Source organism: Etheostoma spectabile, chromosome 15 (genome assembly GCF_008692095.1).
Source record: "Etheostoma spectabile isolate EspeVRDwgs_2016 chromosome 15, UIUC_Espe_1.0, whole genome shotgun sequence".
In the NCBI taxonomy this organism is placed as follows: Eukaryota; Metazoa; Chordata; class Actinopteri; order Perciformes; family Percidae; genus Etheostoma; species Etheostoma spectabile.
Window position 1 is genome coordinate 27,583,291 of NC_045747.1, and position 27,465 is coordinate 27,610,755.

At 41.9% G+C, this 27,465-nt stretch overlaps 1 protein-coding gene across 3 annotated transcripts in view; it reads right to left on the bottom strand.

Annotated features, from left to right (window-relative positions):
- bnc1 (basonuclin zinc finger protein 1) overlaps nt 1-27,465 on the bottom strand; it is a 60,981-nt gene that overhangs the window by 21,746 nt on the left and 11,770 nt on the right. The window contains exon 1 of one of the 3 annotated variants that reach the window (XM_032537414.1): nt 1,240-1,247. The exons of the other annotated variants lie outside the window; for them this stretch is intronic. The gene's annotated coding sequence lies outside the window, so the exon portion shown is untranslated. Of the gene's footprint in view, nt 1-1,239; nt 1,248-27,465 lie in introns of those variants that run through there. 3 annotated transcript variants of the gene reach the window in all.

Sequence of the window (27,465 nt, forward strand, 5' to 3'; positions counted from 1 at the left end):
TGTGGAAGTTAAACTGCAGGCTGTCTACACACACACACACACACACACACATCACACACATACGTACTGTAACACACACACGCGGAAAAGAGGTTTTGCCGCTACCGACACCACCACACACACAGCTCAGCTAATTGTTACATTTGGCTGCAACTCCACATTAGGCTGTTCTTAAATTACATTCCAATAGGCTGTGGCGAACAGGCAGAAAGCTACAGACAGACAGACAGACAGACAGACAGACAGACAGACAGACAGACAGACAGAGAGACAGACGGACAGAGAGACAGACAGCAGACAGACGACGGGTGAATGAGGCCCAGGTGAGAACTGGAGTGGTTTGGACTTTTTTTTCCTCAACAGGGTGTAAGTGGTGGTCAGGTAGATCAACTAGACGTAATACAATAAAATAAAACCCGATAAATAAGAAGTTAACTGAAGTCGTGAGAATCCATCAAAGTAGCTCAAGGAAAAGCCTGATTTAGAAAAGAGAATGAAACAGGGAAAAGGAGAATCCATCCCTGCTGAGGGGGCCCGACTTGCTTGACTGTGCTGAAGCTGTCGTATTGTTTATTGGGAGTTGTCCCGGATTCTTGGAAAGGCATGCGAGGACAATCTGTGTCCACACTGAGTGTTTTTTTTCACAGCGACTTAAAGTTACAGAAAGCTTTTGGGCTGTAACCTTTCAGGAAAGCGGTCAATGACCCAAAGCTACTATCAAATGGCAGAGTCTGATTCACGTTTCTTTAAACAGTTAGTTCCTTCTTGAATTAAATTGCAATTTTGTATTCTATTTATTATTTGATGAAACTTCTTGCAGATCGCATGTGTTTTTGGACATTTGCCACTAGAACTGTTGCAATCACTTCCTGTTATAATACGGAAGTCAACCACAATGGACACTGAGTTTTGGTATTGTACAATTAAAAAAAAATTCCAATGCTACGCGTAGCACATTCCCAAAGAAGAAACATGGATAAAATCAAAAATCTGCAAGTCAACATCAAAACTACTCTAAAAGTCCACTATCGACGTGTCCTACTCACTGTCTCGTCACGACAAAGTCTCAAATGCACAGGTATTAATCCATAAAACACACAAACATTTTCTTTTCTCCTAAAGTCTGCATCCTCACCGCCCTGTCCTGATCTACACCAACTGCCTGCACTTGTCTTTGTGAATACATGTCCTATTGGTGTGTGTGAGCCGGAGCAAGCCGATAAAAGCCGTCATCCATACCTCAAGCCATTGTCTAGTCGGAGGTTTCCAAGGGAATCCCATGGAGTTTGCATTCCCCTGCGAGTCCCCAAAACACTGCCTTCAAACTCTCCTGTTCCGGGGTACTACAAATACTAAACGCAAAAAGATCCATCACACCCGCGCATCTCTTCAACAACACAACTCACCACACACACACGTGCTACGCTTCTTAGTCTCTTCTTCACACATACACACAACACGCACCAAAACACACACACTGAGCCACGCGACACTTCTGCAAAAAGAGTAGTAGTTCACTGGGCTTTTTACCTACTCACTGCACAATGCACCACACACATGCATACACACGCCTCCTTGCTTTCTCTCTTTAACAGTGACTGGGACTGGCTCTAAACTACTCAAGATGCAGGTGTGTGTGGTGTGTGTGTGTGTGTGTGTTGAAATCTTGGGGCACGAGGGATGGACATGAGATCCTCCACGTCGCATTTCACACTCAGGCGATGTCCTCTCCCTCCTAGCCTGCGCCATACGCGCACACACACACACACACAAAACACACACACACACGACCACACACACACACACACACATGCTCGCATGCACACAAGAGGTGTGCATGTCTTTCACTCACACACAACACACACAACAACACACACACACACACACCACACACACACACGCACACACACACACAAAACACACACACAAAACACACACTGCTACCCCCAGAGTCCAGGCAAGTCCCCTCACAGCTGGCTGGAAGGAGGGCATGACACTCATCTTCACGTGGATGATAAAAGAATCACAAAGGTGGAGGCTCTCCTAATCGTCAGGGGAGACTCCTCCCCCCCCCCACCCCCCCACCACCCCTCTCTCTCTCTCTCGATCTCTCTCCGTCCTCTCTCTCTCTCTGTCCTCTGTGCCTCTGATAATGCCCTAAATCAACGTTGCCCCTCTCGGTGCACACGAGCACTGTGTGTGTGTGTGTGTTGTGTGTGTGTTGTTTTGTGTGTGTGTGTGTGTGTGTGTGGTGTGTTGTGTGTGTGTGTGTGTGTGTGTGGTGGACTCCTTACCCCAGCTCTGTGAACAACCTCCATAACAAGTTATTCCTTTGCCTCAGTAATGTGTCAGTGTCGTGTTAGTGTCTTGGGAGGAGGGGGCTCACGCATGACAAAACGCAAATCTGGTTATCTTTAGGAATACGTTGTACCTGGGATTGGTACCAAACCTCCACACCTTTTCAGGTTCGCCCCAAATGTGTCCACCGTACTGGTACTGACAACTCCAAAGTATCAGATTCCTCCTCTTAGGTAGTTTCAGCATTTAAAATCGTTAAACAAGAGTCGTTTTAGACTCCTTTATTCCCATGAGATTTTTTAATTAACAGGTTGCTAACTAACAGCATTTTAACTTCTCTATGATTATATATACTATACTTTACACATATGGCTCGCTATCATATTGGGACATTGGTGATTTACATGAGTTATTCCTTTTTTGTTTGACCTCTCAGGTACTCTCCGTATTGTTTTACTGTAAGCACGCAAACTCGATGTATTTTTGACTTGTCAGAACATACCCAGTGAGCTCAACTATTTCAAATTCATTACCTGACGATATTTTCAACTCATTAATCATTTGGTCTTAATAATTTATTGAAAAAGCCATTGTAGAAATTTGCACTATTGCTTGAAAAATCCACTTGCTGATTACTGTTAGCCTGCCGATGAACAATTAACTATTATTGTATAGGCTTGCAACGTCAATTGGTGGAATTAAAGCCTATAAGCCCTATTTATTGGAGCATTAGACGGATTTGTCCCATCTTTTCACATTTCTTCTGTCTAGTATTACCGTTTTGATTTGTGTGCTTTTTGTTACCTTTTTTTTTTTTTTTTGCATCTTTGTAAAGCAACTAATTTTATTTTTCGGCCACGGATTTTCATGACAGTTTCGGCTCTGATCTTAGTTTTCCCATTCATACGCACAAGTTGAAGGTTGACGGTGCCACGACATCCAAAAGCCATTATAGGAGAGCTATTCAAGGGTGCTGACAACGAAATGTTGAAGAGGTGAAAAAGGACTGGCCTCCAATTCACTGTTTTCTCCCAATGATACGCATCATTCAGTTCATGGTCAGTTTGGATATGTAGGCTAGGCATAAGTAAGTAAATAGTGATGGTGAGTGAGTGATGAGTAGCGTGAGTGAGGGAGTGAGTGATCTGCTGACAGACATACACCATTTCATGAATGATTGTTTTGGCTTTGCGACACGTAAAAAATATCATTGCATTTATCAGCCGGGGAGTAGCAATGCCGTACTTTAATACAACTTTTCAGGTCTTTTTATGGTATTTTCATCTCCTCTTACCTATTGTACATTTACTTCTTATTGTGTATACTTCATTTGATTGCATATTCATATTATTATTTATCCAAAAATATTTCTCTTTAATACTCTAATATAATGTATACGCAGTGGTGGAAATTCACAGCTACCAAGCCAAATCAAACTTCGCTTTTATTTGTGAAGTAACGCAAAGTAATGCAACGCTAGTTGTAAGCATTACAATTTATAAACTTAATCAAATTGGTAATACAACTTATTACTTTCAACAGTAACTAGTAATCCTGTTGGGTTACTTTTGAGTTGCCACTGCATCGGTACTGATTAAGTAAGTATTTGAGTCATGCGTGGTGATTGATTGAGTGAGTAAGTTAGTAACTAAGAATGAGCGAGTGGTGAGTGAGTGAGTGATGGGTGGTAAATATGTAAGTGCGCGAGTGAATGAAGTAAGTGAGCGAGTGAGATGACTAAGTGAGTGAGTAAATAGGTGAGTGAGTGATGAGTAAGTATGTCAATGAGTGAGTGAGTGAGAAGCGGTGACTGGTAAGTCAAATGAGTAGTGATTGAGTAGGAAAATGAGTGAGTGAGTGAGTGAGTGGTGAGTAAATATGTAAGTGATGCGTGACTTGAGTTGATGAGTCAGTTAGTAACAAGTGAGCATGTGAGTGAGTGAGTGGTGAGTGGGGTGAGTAAATATGTAAGTGAGCGAGTGAATGAGTCAAGGGAGTGCGTGAATGAGTAAGTGATGAGTTAATATGAGTGAGGTGAATGCTAAGGTATGTAAATGAGTGATTGAGTGCTAAGCGGAGTGACTGAGTAAGTAACTGAATTATTGAGTAAGAAATGAGTGATGAGTGAGTGTGGAGTGAAGGAAATGAGTGGTGAGAGTGGATTGAGTACGGAAATGAGTGAGTGAGTGAGTGAGTGATGAGTAAGTAAATTGAGTGACTTAGTGAGTGAGTGTTTGAGTAGGACATGAGTGGTGTGAGTGAGTGCTTGAGTAGGAAATGAAGTGGGAGTGGTGATGTGATTAAGGAAATGCGTGATGTGAGTGAGTGATTGAGTAAGGAAATGAGTGAGTGAGTGAGTGAGTGATTGAGTCAGGAAATGAGTGAGTGAGTGGAGTGAGTGATTGAGAAGGAAATGAGTGAGTGATGAGTGAGTGGTGATTGAGTAAGGAATGAGTGAGTGAGTGAGTGAGTGATGAGTAGGAAATGACTGAGTGAGTGAGTGATTGAGTAGAAATGAGTGAGGTTATGAGTGATGAGTAAGTAGGTAGTTACTAAGTAGTAAGAAAGTCACTAACTAAGTTGAGTGAGTGACTGAGTGACAATGTAAATGACTCAGTAAGGCAGGTACTACGTCAAGATAAATAAGGGAGAGAGTAAATAAGTACGTCCTAATAAATGAGTTAACGGTATTATGATTACCTTTCAAATGGTTCCAAGGTGCGTACAGTACACCATTATTTAAAACAGAAGAGACAGTATTGCCTGAAAACAAACGTGAACAAAAATGATCTAAAACTACAAAATAAACGCAAACATACGTTCAACACTCATAGGATTGCTAAATCAAATCAGGGTTATGGTCCTGGCTTTCACCCTGTCCTTTACTTGGTCTCCTTTGTGTCTTTTCTCTCTCTTCGTTCTTCCCCCCCCTCCGTGGCAGACGGACTCTCTGATTGATTTAGCCATTAGAAAGAATCTGCTAATAACCACAATTATACGCAAGTTATAAGGTTACACCTGGTTGCTCTACCTGTGGCAGCTTAAGGGGGAGGGAGGGCCTGGCAGGGGTGGGGGATCACCATGTGAAGACACACTTTAAAAGAATCGCAATAGAAAGTGCAAAATGGACTTTCTTCTCCTTTTTCCAACCCAGAGCGTATTGCATGGACGCTTTCGGCTTGCTCACCACATTTATATCACGCATAGTGGAAATGACAAAACACATGTACTCCACGTTACTCGTATGGTAGTTTTCTGTGTAGTTTTGTATTTTTGGTAGTTTTTAAAATCGGGGTTTTAGGTCAGGTCAAAGTTTATTCCATAGCCCATTAACAAACATCACTACTGCCCCAAAAGTTATGTACAAATATCAGACATAAGATAAAAGCCTAATAAATACTCTGAAAACACTTCTAAAACAGAATAGGCCCAAAACCAATAAAACTCACATTATTTTTCATTAACAAAGCCCATCGGTTAGCTGATAAAAAAAAAACAAAAAAAGTGACTAACAAAACTGAAAGGAATAAAGAATTGTGCCCAGAACCACTACAGTAGCCTTGTCGAATGCTTCTGGTTTCAGCATTTTTGTATAAGACAAAACCATTCATGAATTTATAATATAGTTGCATCTTATTTTCACACGCCGGGATTCTGTACAGCGAGGCCCGCGCTCCAACACACAAACAGCTGAGCGAGATGGTGTGTGTGCGGAGCTCCTCAGGACATTTTGATGCTAATAAGCCATCACCTGTCGTTTAGCATCGCTTGACTGCATTCATTTTGGCTCAAATGTATCAGCAGTGTGAATGGCGAAGGGAGAGCTCAGTTTTTTTCACAATGTCATGTGTGAACATGTGTTCAGCTGTGATTAACATGTGTACATTTGTATAGATGTTTCTACATTTGTAGGGATGTCGTTAAAAAACAAAAAAAAAAATCTATTTTCTACTTGATCTATTTTCACTACATGGGAGAGACCCCCCCCTGTTTTAAGGTTTTTTTTTCAAAAAATGTAACTAAGTACCCTTTTACTTAAAATACATTAATTAACTGCTCCTTACTTTCTTGAAATACAATATTTTAGTACTTTTTCACCTCTGGTATCATTACAGCTTCCGCTGTTTTCCTCGAGTTTGTGGAAGACTGAGGTGCCAGTTTGGCGTAAGGTTTTTTCAAGTAAAATAAAAATGCAATGTCACATCATTTGGACCATTGTTCTTATCTGATCTCTGTCTGCAATGAATTCGGAGAGCCGAACACAATATACAATCATCAACAAGCTTACAGACAAACTTGCTAAAGAAGTCCACTGGACCAACTGCCATCACCGTTTGGGAGACATCTGACACATTCGTTCAGTAAATGTAATGGCTTGTTCTTATGTACGCTTTTCTAGTTTGAATGGCGTTTTACATGACAAACCATTCCCTTCACACACACATTCACGCCTAACCATATATAGATAAACAATTCACACATTTACCTCCTATGACGCAATGGGCACATGGGACTGCAGGGTCAGGGATCGACCCACCAACCTTCCTTTGGCCGGTGGTTGCCGAAAAAAAGTCTGGATTCTCGAATAGCCTGGCTTCGTGTGTAATCTTGTCTTTATCTGCTTGCACTCCGGTCAGTGCCTTGCTAAAGGTAACCCGCTAAAGTGCGATGGAGAGTATTACTCATCCACTTTCCCACCCACAGTCTCCCAGCGAGGAACTCGCGCCTGACAACCCTCCAATCACAAACCCGCTTCGGAACCTCGCTATAACACCCCCCCCCCCCCCTTATATTGACATTCAACATTTTGTCCAAGCACCGCGCAACTGATAAATGCGCTAATGGCCCTTGAATTTGCATTAAAACTGGCATTTACTTTCCACACGAGCTCAATCTGTTCTTAATTTTTTTGAAAAGCCCAATATGTAATGAGTTACATATTGATCGACATCCCGTCAAGGGCATGTATACCCGGAAGGTTGGAACTCTCCACCCCCACCCCCCTAACCCCAACAGATCTGCTATAGCGGCCTTGTATTTATTCAACCTAAGGGATGCATAGCAAACAATGCCCCAGACCCTGGACTGGATTAGGTCTGCACTTGCTTGTCAGATTGCTTGCTCCCTGGGCTGGAAGTGCGGCGGACGTATTTGTGCCCTGAGTGTGGCGAAGCGTAGACGCTGGCAGCTAAAACCACATCACTCACTCCATTGCAGCAGAACGGTATGCGCCTCCTTACTGTCTGTCATTAATAGCCTTCCGGCAGGGGATAAGCCGCCTGAGTACTTGGGAGAGCATTACACACACCTTTACACTTCCTTTTATTTGGGAATAATCTGGCAAAAATACTGCAGTGGGTACCTTTCTCTCTTCTTTGTTTGTTACATGAACCTTTGGCTGATTGGACCCTTTCTATAGCTCGGATCTCGTGCTAGCCGGATTACACTGAAAAAAGCTACACTCGGAGTCATTCTGCTTTTGCTGGGGGCCCCTCCAAATGGTAATTTGTTATTGGTGGTGATAACACAAATTTCTTTTAACTGCCACACTTACCGTTTCATTCTAATATCGGAAAAACTTGTTGTAAATCCTCTCTTTCGTTTGTCTTTTTTTTTCATTTTTTCTTATTCCACTGTTTTCACCTGAAAGCATTCCACAAAAGTATATGTATTTTTATCATTACCAGACAATAGGCCAAGTTTAAAAAGTTTTGATGCAGTCCTTAGATGGGAATGTTATTATAATTTATCATTATGTTTGAAACTACAAACAATCGTTATTTTGACTTTTCCTTTCCACTGTACCCCCCTCGGCAAATGGCCCTGTGCCTAGATCTGGCCCTGCAAAATGGCCTCACCTACAGGAGCCACCCTAAAATCATTTTAGGACTCTCATTTCCTTCCCATGTGATCAAAATGCTGTTACACCCTAATGTGAACACGGGTGTTGGACGGGGCAGGGGGCAATTTTTTTATTTAAGTGGGTGGCACCGGTGGGACATAATCATTAGGGGGCTGACCAGGGGTCCCAGAGAGAAGAAAGTCTGTCTTGAAATGTAGGAATATGAAATTATAGAACACACATATTATTCTGCTAAAAAAACACATCCTTCATTCGTAATTTAATTCGGTTTCATTTTAAACAAATTGTGTGACCAGTACGCACAGTTAAATCACAATAGTCCAGATTGACAGACCTTCATGCCCAAATGATTGGTGGGTTAGGGGTGGGGGGGGGGGGGCTGGGCTGTGCCCTCCCTTGCCCTTCTTTTAGCCTTTAAAACAGTATGCATCCTTCTAATAAAAGTACTTTCAATGGCACACTTGTTGCCAAGCATATTACTGTAAATGTACAGTGACATTTTTTTACAGTGATGGCTTAAGTCCTGTTTATATGGGGGAGGTTTTTAAGACACTTTATAAATCTAAATCCCACCTGTGCAATTAATAATTAAAATTAAATTACAAGAAATGCCACTGGTGATAATTTAACTACTCTTTAAAGACCCTTTCATTGCTTGGTATTGTACACAAACTATAAATAATATCCTCTGTTGTGTTTCAGCTTGGCTTAGCTCATGTTTCCATTATAGTGGCATATTATTCCCCTGGGTGACTACCGTATACATTCAGAACCGCCCCCGACACAGTGCCACCCTACAAGGCAGGTTGTGTGTTTTCTGCGTGTGTGTGCATTCGTGCGCCGGTGTACATGCATGTTTGTGGGTCGCCCAAGTGTGGCCGGGCCTGCCTTTCCTCACTTTAGTTGACAGTAAAGAGGGGACTATTACCTCCCCTTCCCTGCCAAAAAAACTGTCCGTCACCAGGCGTCCAGCCACCCGGCCAAATGGCTCGAGGTTTAACTGTCATGCACGCCATTACCAACAGACACTCTCCAATCGGGTCGCGTCATCACAAATAGAGCGGCACTTTAATTGGGTGGAGATGAATCTAAAGAGGGTTGGGAAGATCCTGGTGTGTACAGGGCTTTTTTACCAGCCTGAATATCACAGATGGTGTGTTACACATACCATATAGACTCTTTGTTTACTACTGCCCATGGGGACACTTAGCATGTGAATCATTACCCCCATCAAATATCCCAAATGATAGTAAAACTCTTCAAATAATTACTGAATGAAGAAGACAGTAGTACGGTTTAAGTCAAACAGTGAAATAGAATTACGCTCTAGGCCTGCTATATTTTTATCCTGTGAATGATTTCCTCGATTACCATTAGCCTTGTTTGGTTATTAATAAAAAAGTGAACAATGTGGGCCACCAGCGTTTCCCAAAGCCTAAGACGACTTCCTGAAAAGGTCCTTGGGGGGGTTTTTAGTCCACAACTCAGTGATATTCATTTCAACGTCACACAGAAGAGAGAAAAAACTAGAACATATTTCACATTTGACCAGCGGCAGTCTGAGAACGTTGACTTTACTTCATAAAAACACAAAAAGTCAAACTGATTAGCAACTTCAAACCAGTCGGCCCGACTTCTTTAATGTTGACAACTAACCGATTCATCTTTGCAGCTCAATTTCTATGCACTTTTAAAAAAAAAAAAATCAACACTGGTATGTTGCAATATTTACGCTGAGTTTTAGCTGTTTCCCAATGCCTTGTTTACACTCCTATAAAGATGCGTGATTATGGTGAGGAGATGGGAACAAGAAAACAGTGATGCGAGCGCTTCCACCCCCGTGCAGCGTGAGAACGAGGTCAAGGACTGCTGGTGTGTTGGGAGGCCGGGCTTTCATACCGCTTGGTTTTATATAAAACAGCTATTGTGGAGCAGAGCCGGCCACTGATTGCACTTTCAATTTTAAAAGAAGGACCACAGGTAGTAATGCTTACTATGAAATATATTCTTCTCTCTGTAGTTGGTGGCTAAAGTGTATGGGACACAGAAGTAAATGGGAGCGCTACTGATGGCGGCTCGGTCACACGTGGCAAATGGTTCAAGACAAATAGCCGGCAACTGATACAGAAATTACGGTTCCATTTCAATACAAGGGGATGTAAGGGTACTGACACATCACCTGCAGGTGCAAGGCATACAGTACATCCTGGGCCGTCAATCATTTCTGATCCTTAACCGTGGTCCATTGGCATGCTTGTGACATACAGCTCAGTTGGTAGAGCAGGCGCCCCTACAGTATGGAGGGTTACTCCTCCCGCAGCGTCCTCTATAATATATATATAGATAATATATATATATATCACATATATAAAATCTGTAAAAATAATCTTGAGAAATAAATTACATACAGTACACTTATCTAGATTATACATATATGTTTAAACGTTTAAAAATATATAAAAACAATCTTTAACAAAAACCTTTAGACAAAAATCATATAATTGCACAGTATGTATATTTTTTTTAAGTTTATTTTGTAGATCATTTTATATTTTTAAATGACCTTTAATACACATACATATTTTTTTTAAGATTATTTTTATACATATATATATATTATATATAAGAATATATCTATAAATATCATATATATATATTGATTGTCCGTAGTTAACTAACTTGGGAGTCAGCGCAATGAATTACCACGTTTCGTTATCTGTTCTAAATTAATTTTAAAAAAAATGTCAATGCTCAAGTGTGGTTTGGACTGGGCATACTGCGTGATAACATTAATTATATGCAGATTACATTGTCTGTGGACAGCACCAACTGGAGGGCTTTGGAACTCAATCCTGTCTTCAAAAGACTCTTTACTTTTAGTCCAATTTTTTCTGCTCAGGAGTTCTTCCTGGGATGGGGTCTTTTCAATGATCTTAGTTTTTAGTTACACATGTATGTAAGCCTGTACCATATGTAGAGTCTCCTGGTAGAAGCCGTACGGGCCCTGTCTCTCCAGAGCGTCCACCACATCCATCCGTAGACCGGCAGAACGTGATCTAATCGACGGATCCAGTCATCCTTCCCGAATTCGCTTTATTTTTAAAGCGCCTTACATTTCCCAAACAGGTTCCAATGACAGCTTCTCAGATGGTTCTGTGTTAACACACTCTCTGGCTCATCAGACCAGACCAAAGGCTCAAATCCCATGACAAATTGTGAACATGCAAACAGCCTCCACTGTTAGTCTAACGGAAACTTAGTAGACAACCTTTGCACAGCTACTCTAAAAACACAACTCCACTGCTTTCTTGCACAGTAAACTTCCGGAGGTTTAAAATTGTAATGCACACGGCCCCTCATACAGTCCCCATGTTTTAAACCCTTCCGCTCAGCTTTCCAACCGGTCTGGAAGCACAGGGGAGACTTGTATCCCCTCAAGGCTACATTTTTTTGGCTTGATTGTTTTTTTATGAACATGTAGACATGTGGAATGCCCACATATACTGCTGAGTAAGCTGTATCCCCAACGCTGAATTTGTAGTACTTTTTGTCATTACAAATGTCCACGTAACAGGGATTCAGATTCCTTACTTCTTTATTTTTATTTTTTACTACAGCTCTCCATACCCATGGTTCATAAAAAGTAGCAATCGTACAAGAGTCTCAAAAGCTGAACTCATGAGAACGTCATTGTCTTTCAACAGCCAAGAGTGTCAGCTGGTTCAACGTCATCTACAACTATAGAAATATCCATAATCATTTTAGTTCTATGTTACAAACTTCCACTGAACAAGTATTGGCCCGCGTGTGAGTGACTGAGGAGTGCGAGCGCGTTGAAACAAAATCACATAATAAACCATTGTTTCTGTTGTTATTACACACTCGGTCTTAATTCCACACACATGCCACTAAATGGAGAGACTTCAAGTGTGGGGGAGGCTTGCCCATGAGAAAGGCGCCGCCGAGCAGTTTGGGGGTTCAGTGCCTTACTCAAGAGCACTTTGGCAGTGCCCAGGAGGGTGACAACTGGCTCTCTCCAGCTACCAGTTCCCACACCCCCATACAAAATTTGGTCTGTAGTGACTTGAACCAACAAAACTCTCCGGTTCCCAAGCCAACTCCCTACGGAAGAGCTAACAGCCCCCCCCAATCACTAAAATTGCAACTGTTGCAGCATTTCACCATCCCAACGGTTATCCCATTGATATTTAGACACATCAACAAATAATGATTTTTAGCTACAACAGCCTGAATTCCGGAGCATTGCAATAGTTGCAATTTCTTTGAATCTATTGGTCTGCCCTGGGCTTCATGAAGCTAGCAGCTGGATTAATGGTAGTTTTTAGCTGGTGCCACCACGCAGATAAAAGTCCTACAACTGTATAACACCTTTAAGAGTAGTGGCGTAAGAATGAGGCCTCTTTAAACTAAATCTGGATTTATCATCTGGGGAAATCAATAGGACAGTACTGCTGTCTATTGTTGTACAACTACCGACAGTTTTTTGGAAACCCTCCCAGACCATACCGCATCCCCACTTCCACTGCAACAGCCATCTTCTGTACACTTACTTCCTATGTGCCTATTAATCATATGAGTCTCAGTATGTTACTTTCCGGTGAAATTCACATGGTTCCTCTGTGAGAGGACACCTCTCCAGCATGTCCTCATCAGTTTTTTTTTATTTTAATGTCTAGAGCTGAGCTGTCAGAAGGGGGTTCTGAATATTTGGTCCTGGCCCACGAGCTAAACTGAGGGAACCATCTAGCCGGTTTCCACTGCCACTGAAAGGGTGTGAAACCATCTCTCCAAAGACACATCGGACAAACCTGCCGTAAAATCATTTAGCCCTCTGCTCCGTTACATATTGCACGCACGCGCACACCCACATGCACATGACTTTTTATAACCCACCACCTAGTAATTTTTAAGTCTAGGCAACAAATGCTTCGGTTATGTGAGGAATAATATCATGTAATGGAGTCTGTGTTGTGAATTACTTACTAATGTTGTACATGTTTGGGTTACTTTAAAAAAAAGTCAGTATTCATTTTTTTCCCACTAATTTGTCAAGCACATGCGTTTCCATCAATTGGTTTATAGCGAATAACTAGACTACGATGCAAGCCGGTCACGGTGACGTTACTCATGGTTGGAGATTGCAAAACCGTCTTTTGCTAATCAAGAGTTTTGATAATCCGAATTCCTTTGGCTAAATGGAGCGAGGTAGCATTGTACATGTTAGCATGTTAGCCACCTGTGCAAATACAGGTTTTTGGCAGAGACCATTGGTGTCCCAAGACACCGTTCACCGTGTGTTACGCGGTGCAGTTCCATAGGATCCAACCTGTCGCAACCATTTCGTCAATGATTACACGACTTGGCTGAGGCCCAGGCTATAGAGCACCGCACGAACTACCAAACCTTGTGCCACAATTGCACCGCACTGGATGGGACCCAATCCTCGATCCAACACAGGACTATACAACGTTCATGTCAGTTGCGTGTTCGCTGTGTCCAAACATATTTCGGCAAAGCTTGTTTCCCTCTCCCAGTTTTGCGCATTAACTATTTTTGATGAAGAACAAAAAACATCTCAAGCAGTGTAAAAATTTGTTGCGATTGCAGGCGATTTTTTCAATTTTGGCGTTTTCCATCAACATTTCTAATCTACTTGTAGGCATAAAACTGGATGGAAACATGACTACTGTTGACTTTTAGTATTCATTTTGGTTTCTTCTTTCTCCCGTGTGGGCAAGCTGAGTGCCTCACGTTGATTCAATTCGCATAGTACAAAAAATTAAAAAAGAAATCGCCATTGCCACATTCCTCATGGTGTTGTGCCCTCTCCTGCATCATTGTCCTCCCATGGTGTGGCAACGGAGCGTCCAACCAAACAAAGGATAATAAAGCTGCTCCCTTTCCTCTCATCCTTCATCCGTCATCCACCCCTCCATACCCTCCCGGAGTCTGGTATGTCAGACATGTCCACATAGAGGGAGGGAGATGCTTTATGATAATCCACTCCACCCGCCCCGCCACTCGTATTCTTCATTAGACGCCATCCCCATCCCGCCCCACAACCGGGCCCTCGCTCTCTTTTGGACTTAACTGTTTTGCTTAACACACTGTTTTAATGGGCCTCTTTATAGGGGTTTGGGGGGAGGGGAGGGTGGGCAGGAAACTTTCCAAAGAGTTTCCAGTAGATGAGACCCCCAGCTAGAGCCACTGGGAAGTGTCCCGGTGCGAGAGTGATAGATGGCACCATGTGAAAGTGAGTGGGAGGGAGCCTGGCAGCTGGGTCCATTCCTATTACTGAATACCCTCTCTGTTGGCCACGCGCTCGCTGCTGTCTGCTTACAAACTCTGGGATGGAGCTTTGGATGAGTGTGTTTTTTTTTGACCGGACCTAGACAGAGGGCCAATCAATACCTCTCTCTCTCTCTCCTGTCTGTCTATCTCCTCTCTTTTTATTTTCCGACAAAACAACCAGAAACTGACACAAATGTTAAGAGCTGTCCCACACGCTCCAGAGCTAAGCTACAAGATCCACGTAGGACATACTGTGCTGGTATGGTAGCACTTGTTTTAACCAAATATAATTATCCAACCAACGCATGGTGAGCTAATAACCTCGCTCTACCACTAGCATTATTCACCAGGCTGGGCTGGAAGCAGTAGAGTGGTGGAGCTCTCAGATCCCTGTCTTCATAAAAAAAAAACACAAGATTGAAGAAAAAAAATGACGAGGGGCGAAATAGCCCACCTGGACCCCATCATTCTCAGGACGGTACAACATCTCCCACATTCCTTGCGGGCACACTGGCCTACAGGGGTCCAAAGTTCGTGATGACAAACGAGTGACCCAGGTCCCTGCGATCCCGAGAGGAGCCTCTGGAATCTTTCAGCAGGGGGGACGGGGGATCACATAGACATATATGCAGCGGCCCAGGAGCCACGGATACACGGGGATGGCTTTCACAAAGCTCTCAGGGCCACTATGCAAACCCAACCTTGCTCTTCAAGGGGGAAAAAAACATATTCGCACAACAAGGCCCAAAGACAACACAACAAGTTTGGACCTGGTTTTTCCACAGCTACCCCTCTCAGTCTCCAGCTTTCCCCTTCTTATAGGAAGTTAACACAAATAGATCAATATTCATAAAGGACCCCACTGATCACGTTCACAGAAAAATGTAATTATCACAAGCGGCAAAGTCAAAAGGTGAAACCAATGTGGAAGCCTTAAAAACCTTTATACTCCATATATCCACAGTTTTCAATTGCTAGTTTTTTTTTCAAAACAGCATGAGTTTTCATTTAGTAATAATTCATGGTTTTTTCGCATTTATTTTTAAATAGACCATAGCAGTGATTTTTAGGGGTGTGGCAACATGCCGCCCTGTCAATCATGCCAGGGCTTAGATGCCTATCCATGGTAAAATAGAACCTTACCAACTTGTTTTTTGGGTGGTGTCCGTGTTTTTTTGTCTTGCACTTGACCCTCCTCACTTGTGTTCACTTCATCAAGTCCAGTGTCCTGCCTGTTGAGCATGGTTAAGCAAGACCACTCTCGTCCCCCGACATTACCTCACTTTAGCCTCTTAGCAGGCATATTTTATTAGGTTACAACATCTCTTTTTTCAGACAAACGTGATTGGCGGCGGCGGCTCTTCATAAGGATGAGGTCAAGAAAAGCCGGCACTTTTGGTACCAAATTCGTTACCAAAATTCTGAAAATGTTGACGTGCTTGTTTTTTACTACCGTACCGTAAGTACCAAGGGATATCACTCTTCTGTACCTGACAGTGGTAGTCTAACACCTACAAGTGAGTCTTCCTCTAAAGCTGGAGCAAGAAAGCCTGCCCGACACAGAAATAACAAAGCGCCTTAATCTCCCGCAAGACGCATTTGCTCATGGGCGACCTCTAGACTCACCCTTCAATTTGCACCCCATTTAATCCTTGGCAGCAGCCACCAGTTCGCATCCGATCCAATTGCCATTGCTGCATGTTTTCCCCTCCTCTTTACCTTTTCCTCTTTTCAAGCTGTCATGTCCATTATAAGGTCCATAAATATGCCCCAAAAAAAAACATAACCAAAAAAAAGACACAAGTTGCTTACTGAAGTTTGAACCCGACCGCAGTCAGCCTCTGGCTCACAGTAACATCCATCTAGATCGTTTTTTTGTTTTCCTCGACTTACAAAGGCTACTGACACTTATCCCGTTCTATGTGAAAAAACAACAACAACGCAGAGATCAACAGAACACTAAAACATGCTTGCTGTCTGGGAATTGCAGGTGACTCATGGAAGAATTACTGTACCCTAGCTGTTTGGTGATGCAAGGCTTCAGAGCAGCGGCTGTGGGTCCAGAAACTGGCGTTCTCTCCAGATTACATGGCAATCTCAGCTCTCTTTGCCCCTTCCATCAAACCCCTCCATTCCACAACCAACCCCGTAACACCAGTTGAGTGAAATGACACTGTTCCCAGCCCGCCTTAGTTATCCATAACACAACAAACACTATCACCATATATCACCATAATAAATTAAATCAAAATCACCTCACATAAAATGATGACCATGATAAGGTGAGATATTTTGTAGACGGTGTGTATGATAGAATGGGCAAAAGTGCATAAGTGAACAGTTTTCAGTTGAACAGTTGCAGTATGCATATACAATGTAACTATGACATAAAATATAACATAAAGAACCTATAAACTTACTGAAGATAGAACACTAGTACAAGGGAATAATTATGATCTGTAGATGTTGTGACTACGTCCAGGTTTATGTATGGGGCGGGGGGCTGAGAAGACAGGTCATGCTGCAAAAGTCACATTTTTCCCCTCCCCCCGTTGTTTGCGTTGATGAGCGCATGGCCCTGGGAACAAAGGACACCACTCCTCAACGTATCTTTTTTGAGCCTTACAGTGACAGCAGTCTGTCATGAACATGTGTTCATGGATTCACTTTTATAACTGTATTCATGTGTATCACATTGGATTCAGAATTTTACTGGTATTGTAATTGAATCTTTTTTTTTTTTTTTTATTTAAATTGTGATATCATATTGAGTATTGTGTACTTGGTGGTATTGGTACTGAGTACAGCTTTTTTTGGTTCATGATATCCCTTCGTCTCTTCATATATAGGTGTATTTTCCTCACATACACACATAGCGCTGGCGGATAGCCGCGGTGACATCCACATCAGGAATGTGTCTTGTCTACTACCAGTTACTTGAAGTAAGGGGCCGCCATCATATACATTATAATATACTGCATTACTTAACACTGCCAATCGAGCTAAAGCTAGCTAGTGCTAACAGTAACTTGAGAAAAAGCTGCCGATTTTCAGCAACCTCTGTGTTCTTTCCTGCCATACAGGCCGATTACCGGCACCAGTACGGTTTACCGTACTGCGGCTGGATGACTTTTTTTGCTTCAGATGATTAAAAAAAAATGTATCATCCTCGCCAAGCCCGCCCTTTTTCCAAATATGGTCACTTCTGCTCCAAATACCAAAGTGGCGACAGCCAAAATGCACTCTCCCAGCTTCAAAAAAACGTGTTTAAAAGTACATCATGTCAGGAAAAAGAAAGATAGTTTCAAGGTGCAACCTCTAGACTAAGCTTCTAGTAGTAGTAGGTGGTCATGTTGTAACTAATGCATTTCAATGACAATATTTCATGTGTAAGGAAGGCAGGCATGTAAGGAGAGGTGTGTAGTGATCTAAAGGTTGTGCTGATGATTAGCACAAATGGTCCTTTTCCCAGCTGTCATGCCATCCCTACAATACAGTTTAAGAGTATAAAATATTTGTATTAAGCCTGGGGTCGTAAGTTATTTCAAAGCATTCCATACTGTTTGCAAGCATGAGCCCCACACCAGATGGAAGCGGCAAAACTTAGCAGAGGGGCAAAAAAAAAAAAAAAAAAGTGTGGCCAGGTGCCACAAGACATGGTTTACACTGTGCTAACTATCTGTGATTAACTCTTAAAGCGCACTATATTCTGCTCATTTTCAGGTTCATAATTGTATTTTGAGGTTGTCCAAATAGGTTTACATGGTTTAATTTTAACAATTTTCCTGTATCAGTGTTCTTTTTAACTACCCCAAATAAACCTGATTGATTCCACACAACGCCTCTTTGGCAAGAACAATCTCTACTTCATAATTTTGGGGTGTCTTATTATTCCCTTATATAGGCTTTTAAAAAAATGGAAGAGGTTTTGAATATATTAGAGTAAAACTCAAGTTTAAAGTCAATACGTTAGTGTTTTAAAAAACCATTGATACAACCGTGTCAACTAAAGTGTTGATTTGCAATTTGACAACGACAGACAACAAAGATTCAAACGTCTAAAGCGAGCTATATTTGTTTTCATCAGCTCCCAAAGTTTATTCATCTGTTCGGCCCTCCCGGCTGTGACGGGCACGGAGCTGTCATTTTGGCACTTCCTCTTCTCTGTTTATTCTGTGAGGTGTGAGCAAAGTGTCAAGCAGGCAGGTACTTGACATACGTTAGCCGTTAGATCCAGCTGATACTTTACACAATAAACCAAATTTTAAATGAAACACGTACTGTCATTAAATGGTGATTTTGAACTTCTCAGAGATGGTCTACAGCAAGAAGCTTGATAGACCAACCCTCTCATTCTGAACTGGTAAAAAGGACGCTTTGGCAGGGCAAACACCCAGGACTTAACCCAGGATACATGGGTTTGTGTCCTGCATGTCATGTTTCCTAACCCAATGTCCCTTTCTTCTCTTTTACCAACCCCACTGTCTTTTTCTCTTCTACTAACCCCAACTGTCCCTTTCCTTCTTCTCCTAAACTCATTGTCCCTTTCCTTCTTTTTTCTAAACCCACTGCCCTTTCTTTTTTCTAAACCCAACTGTCCCTTCCTTTCTTTGCCTACTCCCATTGCCTGTTCTTCTTTGCCTATCCCAATGTCCTGTCTTCTTTTCCTAACCCAACTGTTCCCTTTCTTCTTTCATCTTCTTTTCACCAAACCAACCAACTGGCCCATTTCTTCTTTTTCCTAAACCCAAACAGTCCCTCTTTTTCTTTTCCTAAACACCAATTGTCCTGTTCTTCTTTCCTAAAACCCCCAACTGTCCCATGTCTTCGTTTTTTCCTAAACCCAACTGTCCCCCTTTCTTTCTTTTCCCAAACCCAACTGTCCCTTTTCTTCTTTTACAGAAACCCATTGTCCCTTTCTCCTTTCTTAAACTCAACTGAACTTTCCCTTTCTTCTTTTCCTAACCAACTGGTCCCTTTCTGATTTTACCAACCCCACCCACCATCTTTTTCCTTTCTGCCCCATGTGGTCCTGTAATTGGTCACTGGGGCTCTGGGTGACCAATATGTAGAATACGTTATTTCCAAAAACATATGTAGCTTCTGCATGTCCTGTGTTAGGCGTGACCAGCTCATTCAGGAATTTTTAGCTTTAGCATTGGCTAAAAAGTGCTTCAAAAGAAGACAGAATAATGATTCAGTAAAACTGCTAACACACTTTGGTTTTCCTCTAATAGTAATAAGCAAGAGTTTGATCCCTTGCTTTTATTTTTTTACAATTTAAAAATCCATTTAGAGTGCCTACTTGTACTATCAAATCAGTGCCACATAATATGCTTCCTAGTATAAGATTCAGGCGTTTGAGTGCATGGACACATATTTTTTCTCTAAATACATATGATTTTTATAAATACGGAAGCCGTCGTGAGCAGAAGCGTTACACACACAGCTGCATTACATATGATTACCCTAAACAGTTGACCAGAATTATGTAGTTATAACCAAAACTGCAATGGACCTACTAGTTGATCATACTGAGTAAACAATGCAGAAACTTCAGAAAATACAGCTGTGAACACAAACTCCCGTGAAAGCAGAAATCTTTTTAGTACCTTTTTTTGTGGAAATATAAATTAACTATACTTACTCATTATCTAGTTTTTTTTATCACAGCGTATACTAGAACATATACTGCTAGTGGTACTTGGTGCGAACACTAAAATGTCAAAGACAAAATACTACTTGATGTTCTTAAAGTACGTCTTATCTGTCATCGGGTTTTATTTGACCTAAAACCAGATTACAGTGAGTCACTGAGATCAGTGTTAATGGGTGACTTGGCCGAGGGACACTCTTGGCTCAGATAGAGCCAGGAAGTAGGTTTTGTACCATCTGCATGCTAACATAGAATGAAAATGCTGAACCCAAATTTTACACTAAACCCAAAGTATAGCTGAGGCTTGTGGAACATCATCATCACATTTCACCTATGTCTTTTTTAATTAGCTTCTTGACAAATCAAAATTCGACAACATTAGTAGCTTTATTTTTTATGTTTGATTGGATGTCCTTGGCACTAATTCACTTTCTGTTCGATACATAGCCAAAGTACCTTCATCCTTGCATATTGAAGAAATCCTATGTTTGTAAAGAAAGGTGAGATTCTATTGTTGGTTTTATCATAAAGCAGTCGTTGTGCTATAAAAATACTGTGAAAGTATCAAAACGCTTACCCACAGAGAACTGCAGAACAGCCAGTATTTAACGTCTTTAACCCTTGTGTTGCCTTCCCATCACCAGGAAAATAAGTTTTTTTTTAACACTATTTGGTTATTTTTCCAATTTTTTGTCACTTTTTTTTTTCAATGTTGTGGTTGCTTTTTTTTTTTTTTGGATGTTTTTTTCCAAATTTCTTTGATTTTTTCCAATGTGGACGATTTTCCGCTCTTATTTCGCACGCACGCACATTTTTTGTGATAAACTGACTTGAAAAACAGGCCACATATGCACCCAGGACACCATGGGTAAACGAGTTGTCGACTTCTGTACTAATGTGAGCGACTCTATGTTGTATGGCTATAGTAGGTACAAAATGCCCGCTACCAGTGCCGTTAACAAGGTCATTCCCCAGCTGCAATTACAGAGCAGAGACTCCAAAAGCACATATGCAGAAGACCATGAACTGTGACCATCAAGCAACTTGGTTTGTTTTTTTCGGGAGGGGGCCTTAAAGAGATTGGCGCTAAATGGGCGTTTCAGACAAGGGGAATACCGGTCCGTATGTAGTAATGACATATGCAACATTTGTTACCATTCAAATCACGAACGAAAAACTTTTTTTTAACGTTATAAACCTGAAATGAGCGTAATATTAGGGTACTTTTTAAACTGAAAAAGCACCTAATCAAAACAATATAATACTGTATACATTAGTATGTAATATTTAGGTTGTAGTATGCATTAAGATACAACTACACAGTTAAGATTAGCCTTATAAGCTTCCCTTGTATTTGCTACAGAAAGTCTTCTGACAGTTTGTGTGCCTATTCTAAAGACAATGCTCACAGAATCCAACCAGTCCATTGCCTGCTGCTGTGTAGCGAGCCTGAGCCTTACCTCTAAACCCTGTGACAGTCACAGGCCTCTTGAACAGCTGACCAGATTCACAGTACAGTCAGTACTTTTTCAGACCTGTGGGTAATGCTCTTTGCTTTCAACAACATCACTAGTTGTGTAGCAGAAGACGACAGAAGTCTAAGCATATCTAATGTGAGTCAGACTGAACGGTGGGTGTGAGTGCTGTGACTATAAGTTCATCCCTGGTTTGAACCTGTGAACTCCCCCACCAATCTCTCTCACAACACCCTGACAACCACACTCATATATCCCCCGTTCCTATTAGCACATAACTTCCTTCGAAAGCTCATAGCGAACTCATAAGGCACAATGTCTCCTGCAGAGACATTGCTGCCTTGTCATATCCCCTATTCAACCTCTGTAGTTGTTGGAGAGAATATCAAGAACTTTTATTTTAGTAAAATTTCTAATACCCCCCTGTAAATTACAGGGTTCCAGTTCAAAGTCCTGCGATTGAGATTGTAAAAAAAGTAAAAGTATGTAGTACTCAGGCAATGTTTAATAAAAAGTATGTAAAAGGGGTCCCATGGCATGACAATTTCACTTTAGGGAGTTTTTTTAAACTAAGTAACGTGGTCCCCCAGACCTGCCTATGGTCCCCCATCTGACTATATGGCGACATGTAACGCGCCCTGGGTACCTGCTCGGGTGGCCTTGAGAGAATGAAGCTCGATGCGGCCGATCTGGAAATCTCTTTTGCTCCTTATGAGGTCAAAGGGCAAGGTTCGATCCCTTACTCTGCTTTGTTGCCCCGCCCAGAAGAAATGGGCCCACCCAAGGAGAGAGTGAGAGAAGCATCATTGCTTTCAAACGAGCAAAGCGGTTGGTCCAAGGGTCCACACACCCAGCCTCCCTTGCCCCCCCTACTCTCCTCCTCCAATACTACAGAATCAGAAATGCATATAATGAAGGAAAGCTCATTGTGGGACTGTGGCTGTAATTCTGCACCAAGGCTAATTTGGAAATAGACTTCAGATACAGTTTTATGGGAGCACTAAGGTCTATGAAAGAGACTTCAGATCACATATTAGAGGACCCTAGTACATAGAAAGAACCTTCCGATACCAGTTATAGGGGACCAATAAGTCTATATAAAAGAGGATTCAGTACAGTATTAGGGGAACGCACTAAAGACTCTATATAAAGAGACTTTCAGATACAGTAGTTAGGGGGACCACTAAGGTTAATAAATCAGATACTATTAGGGACATAAGGATATAGATAAGGCTCAGATACAGGTATTAAGGGACCACTAAGGTTGAAAGCTTATTATATAACCAATAATCTATTAGTCCAACAACATGTCATGGGACCTTTAAAATAAATGTACTCATGCCAGACTAACCTCACATTTGGAAGTGGGAAGAATCCAAACAGTTTGTGTGTTTATGGTCCTCATCATTTCAGCTGGACTTGTTTGGCCGTTATATTGTTGCTATTTAATTTATAAGAACAACATCGATTTTAATAAACGACATACGTTTCTCACTGGTAACTAAAGCTGTCTAATGAATGTAGTAAGAGTAAAAAAGTACAATATTTTTTATTATATTTGTTTAAGTAGAAAGTGGCATGGAAAGACTCAAGCCAAAGCACAAGTCACCTTAATGTGTCCTATACATACTGGTTTATTGCAAGACTCCACAAAGATAAACTTGATGTAACATTTTCAATATGACTCTGGGTCAGCACCACTGACCTGGAAATATGAGCTGGTAACGCAAAGCTACATTTTGTCTCCCTGCCAATAGGAGCAGAGGATTAATAAAGTATGTGGTCGTTCTTCTATTTTGTTGTTTCATTCGGAAGGACTGCTGTCATCATTTGTGGTTTCGGGCAGCCCGATATGAGGAAAACCCATCTTATTCTGATTATTTTGGACTGATCTTTTTGTTGGCAAATATTATTTACGATATTGTATTGGAATGATCATTTTAGTATTCAATAAAAAAGAAGTGCATGATGATCAATTTCTTTTTTACAATTCATAAATTACAAACATTGACACACAACCACAAACAATTCCTGAGAGACTCAGGAACGCTTTTCCCAGGGCCAAAAAAAACAAAACGCGGAAAGAACGGAGGGAGGAGACATACACCCAAACAAACCCATTCACGAAACCGACACACCAACACAGACAGGACCAATCACATGCGCAAGCAAAGCGCGGGTTGCATCAAAGGCTACAGCCCGGACCCTTCAAGTTAAGCGATACTGAGCCAAGTGTCCATAGTCTTTCCTGGGGCTCTCATGAACGGCCAGGCAACACAAATCCCTGAAACCATCCAATTAGGAAAGGGTCCATGTACGGAATAGGCATATCATGAGTGGTTTCCAACTGGTTTGCCCTTTTCGTCGCAGCTTTTATTACAGTCACATCAACAGCACATTTTTTGACTTCTAGAGAACTGAAAGGCTGCAGATCATCAAATAAAATTACTTATAGAGGTGTATTTTTCAAAGGATTTCCGTTTCCCTCTTGTAGGTAGATTTGTAGCTGGGACGTCTCTGCACGCTACTACTTATACTATACTATTTTATCCATAAAGGTTTTAAACAACCTTTGTTTGCCTGTAACAAATATTGCCCCGCACCCCCCCGATCTGTTAAACTTAGTCACATACCTGAGCCACTAATTCAATTTTAGATTATTTTATTTTTCAAGGTGTAACAGACCAATATTCTAAAACACAACCCGCAAAATTTTAAAACATTTTGGATCATAATCAAGAACGTCCAATGGTATCGCCATGACTAGTGGATTCCATGTACAGCTGCATGGAGCATTTGCAATGTTTGGTGAACATGGTCATAATGCAAATAAATTTGAGTCCATGACCATTCGGACCTTTGCTTGGAAAAGCAACATGGAAAAAGTTGTCACATATCAGCTGTTTTCCATCAATTTGTTAACCCAACTGCGCTGCCGGTGTATTATATTTGCGCTAAATCATTTAAAATGGCGTGCTACAATCTCTTGGACACCCTGGTATTGAATAGATCTGTTGCTTGGACTCATTTGACATCTATGATGTCCCCTTGTGTTTCTGCTGTTTTGGGTGGTCGCTATCAAAGTCCATATGGCCCTCGAGCCGCCACCACTGGGGCCATCAGCAGACACCGACAAGAGGAGATTGCGGCTTTTTGGATGAGGAACTGTTTCATTTCATCATATATTCAATACCCTGTCCGCACTTCTGGACAGCCAGTTATCTCAGAAAACTAATTAGGAGCACCACACTGTTGTGTGTGTGTGGTGTGTGTGTGTTTGTGTGTGTTGTGGTGATGTGGTTTGATAGAGTGCAGTGACAGGGCTCTGCAGTTGGCACCAGCAACTCACAAAGGGATAATTGAATCAGCAAGCAGCGTCTTTCATTAAGCTTTTCCACCTATGGTCAATTACAATCAAGGTGGTGACACTAGAGGGTACTGATGCTGAGTTTAAGGAGCACATGCCCACACAAAGATTAAACCTCTTGAGTGTAGGTCCTTTGTTCAACTTCTTTATTTCCTCTGATATCATGCCTGTGTTAATTACCATCTGGTTTGTAGACCTAATCACCCATCTTTTTTCTACGGCCTGCCTATCCTGTGTCTAGGGGGCTCAGCCTATCCCAGGTGACACCGGGCAGAAGGACTGGGGGTGTTGTCAGGTTATCATCTTGAAAACTTTTGGCTGTAATGATAGCATTTTTAGATGTGGATAACTACCAAAAATATCAATGAAAATATATGATTAGAGTAAATGCCCGCCGGTTTTACGGTACTCCCTACTAACTTTAGGGCAGAAACCGTAGACCGGTACAAAACTCTCTACACTATTTCTCCCTACTGTAAATTAAGCCCAAAATCACCAGAGCAATGCCGGCTCTGCTGGCCAATCTTGTATTTCGGGGTCTGAGTGTAAGTAGTGAAAGCTTGGAATACAAGTCCATGGGTGGGGTTACAAAATTAATATGAATTGATTGCACACGGACAACAACAGGACACGGCAAATCCCAGTCTCCTGGGTGAACGTCCCTATGTCCCCTTTGACCCATCCCCCTAGTCACACCTAAACTACTTTCATTGTGATGCAGATTTTTGGGGTCTTTTAGACATAAAAATGGATTTCCATTTTCCATCTTCGTTTCAATATAACAACAAGCAAGGTCTAAATAAAGACTGTGAGGGAATCACAAATGTCAATACACAGAAATAACACACAGCCCTGTGTTCAAAAACTGTGCCTTAAAAACATGAAGGACTAACTATACTGTTGTGAGGTCACACCACATACAGTCAGAAGTGGCACAACACTGAGGGTTGGTAAGAAACTTTAGGGTCTTACTGGTTGCTGAAGATACAGCGAGAGAAACAAGTTGCATGAGAACAATGATTAAGTGTACCAGAGGTTGAATTCTGCTGTAGGGAAGCCTGCTAGATATGGCCTTACCCTAATATTTCTCTCTGAACAGCCTCAATTATGATCGCTGTTCTGAGACCTCTATCATCCTGTGTGAAATAAGGCCCCTCCCATATTCTGCAGTACAGGACACACTATACATTGTATCCACGATAACATAGTGGAGGAAAGCTGAACTGGACCACAGGATGCTAACAAATCAGCCTGACATTTGGCAACCCTTTCGGCAGAACAACCCCATGGGGCTGTTTGACACGCAAAAAAATACAAAAAAGATAAAAATTCACAGTCATGGGGAAACGCCGTCCGTGTTTTAGGACCCGCCAAGCCACGCCAAAGCAGCTGGACATCAGGGACTTCTTTGTGCCTCAGCTAAAGGTTCTCGATACAGAATGAAACTCTAAAAGAATGACTTGAGGTTTTTTTTCAGAAAATAAATCCATTTTGAGAAGGCAGAAATAAGGAAAAGAACCCTCGTTTCATGCTCATCCTGCACCGGCTTGATCTGGAAGCCTCAGGTCATGCAAGCCCCTCCCGGGTATTTTTCAAAGTGGTGGGGGTGAGGGGTTACCAACAGTTCATGGTGGAGGCCTCCCCGGCTTTGGCTCGCAGCGCGGGGCCCATGAGAGGAGGAGAGAAGCTGAGGAAGAGGGAAAAGTCAGAGATGAAGAAGCAGAAAGAAGGTCGTCCGTGCGTGTCTCCCATGGTGTTTTTAGCTGTGATTAAATGGAGCAGCATCTCTGTGGTGGCTGCATATTCCCCCGCCGCTCAGGCCGAGCGCTGTGTTCCTGTTTTTGCCCACCGCCAACCTTCATTGACCTCAGAACCTAAAACACACCAATTACCACCACTGGGACTTTCACTTTTCCTCCCCCCACTTTTCCTTCTTTTTCCCCCCAAACTCTGGTCCAAACACACAACACCATACAACCACCCCCCCCACCCCCACCGACCGCCACCCCCCACCTTCCTTTTCACATTTTTATCGTGCTGCCGTGCCTCTTGCTCTGTCCTACAAAAGACACATCCGCCCTCTTTTTATGCCAAGAGCACGTGCTGGCCAGGAAATGCTTCACTTTTACTTGTCAAACACACCAGTTTCTTAAAATACATAAGAGAACTATATTCAAAAAAAGGAGTTGGTTTGAAAACCCGCTAATCCTTTGTTTGCATACATTTCTGGACTGATGTTGGCAGTTCTTTTAACAACGTACAAAGTCCACAACGAACTTATTTGCTTAATCATCATTTATTTTATTTTGGATATTACCAACCAAGGCTACAACACCTTGTAAACTGCCATATCCCCTGAAAATGACATACCACATATTTTTTCTTTGTGTAAATCCATATGGAGCAACATAAATAGCTAGCTGCGCCTGAAATTATGTACGATCACTGACAAGCTTGATGAGCCGAGACTCTACTCTAACAGCGGGCTTAGCGT